The sequence below is a fragment of the Lolium rigidum genome, chromosome 5 (assembly GCF_022539505.1).
Source record: "Lolium rigidum isolate FL_2022 chromosome 5, APGP_CSIRO_Lrig_0.1, whole genome shotgun sequence".
Lineage (NCBI taxonomy): Eukaryota > Viridiplantae > Streptophyta > Magnoliopsida > Poales > Poaceae > Lolium > Lolium rigidum.
In genome coordinates, this window is record NC_061512.1 from 3,313,832 (window position 1) to 3,316,255 (window position 2,424).

Here is a 2,424-nt window from a genome sequence, read left to right on the forward strand (position 1 = left end):
GTTTGGATATTACTCAATGTTTTGGTAGCGCATACCTTTAGCAGCTGAAGTACATTTGAGAAAGGCACCTGATAGGCTGATACACAGGTTCGACAAGAGCATATACACCAAGTTAAAAGACAAAATCCGCCAGGAAGTACACACACGATGCCTTTGGTTCATTTCGTTTACTGTCCTGAATACAGGATGCAGTGATGCACTGTGCACACTTCCAAACATTTCATTCAGAGTCAAAGCTTGTCCCAAAGATTTAGCTAATTGTTGAAATAAGAAAATTCAGCTACCCACACTAAAACAAATCTAACTACATTTTCCTACAGTCACCGGCGGTTGCCTACTGCAAATTCTAACAAATTTTCCAATTCGCACAACAGGCGGGGAAACTCTCATTTGCAACTAGTTGCGCCCGCACCCCATTTTTTGTTGTGACACTTCTAAGTTTTCAAAAAATGCAAATTAAAATTCTAGACATACATTGTGTTGTGTCTTGTGCATCTGTGAAGTTTCATCCAAAAATATAGTAAATTTCACAGATGCACAAGACACAACACAATGTATGTCTAGAATTTTAGTTTGCATTTTTTGAAAATTTGGAAGTGTCACAACAAAAATGGGATGCGGACGCAACTAGTTGCGGAATATCCCCTCTCGCATGTAGTTTCTTTACTTTCTTTGTACATTCCAAAATCAATGTTTAATTTGTTGTAATTTGATATTCCACTCCGGTACGCCAACAAGTATTAAACATGGCCAGAGCTACAGGAGAATGTGTCATGCCAGACACCAAAGAATTTTCCTGCTAAGTGGATGTTCGAACTGTTTTCTTGACGATGACACATATGACGTTAGATATGGAGTAATCCTTTCTGAAAATAAACACAAGAACATTAAGAAAAAGCACTTTATATCACGTCGGGATAAGAATCACAAAAAACTTGTTCATTCAGAAATGTTCACCGATACTTTTTCCATGAACTAATAGATTTTTTAATAGAGATAACCCGTAGCAATGTATGAATTTATTTGCTTCGTGGCAACGCACGGGTATTGTCCTAATCTATATCTATACCTAATAATAAAGGAATGTAAGGTTTCTGCCAAAAGTTTCGTCAACGTTTTTTTTGGACAATTTTACCCTCCCACCAAATCCCATAATACAGAAAACTACCACCGTACCGGTTCGTGCGGTTTTTCTTTCTTCCCTCCCGCACGGAAAACGCTCGCCGCCTGACCGCGCCTCGGCCGTCGCCTCCGCGCGCTGCTGTCTTTCGGCGACGTCGGCTACCCGCGCTTCCCTCACATCCCCAACATCGCCCGAATCACCGCCCCACATCCTTGCCGCCGCGTCTTCATCTTTTACCGGTGCTCCACCGCAGGTGGCAGCGCCGTCCATGGCGGCAGAGGCTGGGTTGCAGTGTCGAACTGCCGACTTCTCGACACCCAAGATACGGATCTGGTGTCCCCGCTTCTTCAGGCGCCTCATGGTGCAGCGCGTCATCTGCACGCCCCTCTCTAGGCCAAGATCTTCCATTGAGCGTAGGGCTGATGGATCCGGTCCTTGGGAGACGCAGAAGAAACGGGGGAGAAAAGAGAGATTGGAGGCATAGCAAGTGCGACAAGGAGATTTGGAGGAATTCCGTGCATTTTTTTAGTCTGCTTATGCCGCTGCCCATGGAGGTTCGCCGCTCTGGTTCTTTGCTGCCTGAGAAGCGCTCTCGTGCTACTCTTTTATTCTTGATTAAGCTGATGCTCTAGGCCATCAGGAAAAAATGCATTTTCTCCAGCTCGTCGCCGATGAAGGACTTGTCGCACTGGATTCCCAGCTCCAACTCCAGCACCTGCAACGGTAGTTTGGGCATAGCTAGCGCCCACTTCACCACGGATTTGCCCCTACAGTTTCTCCTTTTTCACGTGGATCTGACACTGCCTAAATGTAAATGGACCAATCAGGCGTATGCAAATTGACCAAAGGAGCAGCAATGAGGTGTTGTTAGGATTTGAGCCGATCGACGTAATAGTTAATTAAATTATCACCAAGCCCTGCCGAGCTTGAGAACAACACAGAGAACAAAAAACTGGGGATTTTTTTTCTGGTCATTATCTACTACAAGTGTATACTTTTAGTCAAAAGTCAACATCTTTAAAGTTTGATTAATTTTATACACGGAAACATGAACATATACTAGACCAAATTCATATCAAGAAATTAAGCATACAAGATATTTTTATTGTGTATTCATGGAGCGTTGACTTTTGACTAAAAAAATATACGCCTTGTTTTATGAAACGGAGGTACTACTAATATATATCTTGACTCAAATTTGTACTCAAATGATTGTAGATAATAAGGGAAGATTAAATTATTACGATATAAAAAAGATGATGTTATTTCTACTTGCAAGTGTGTAACTAATATATTCATAT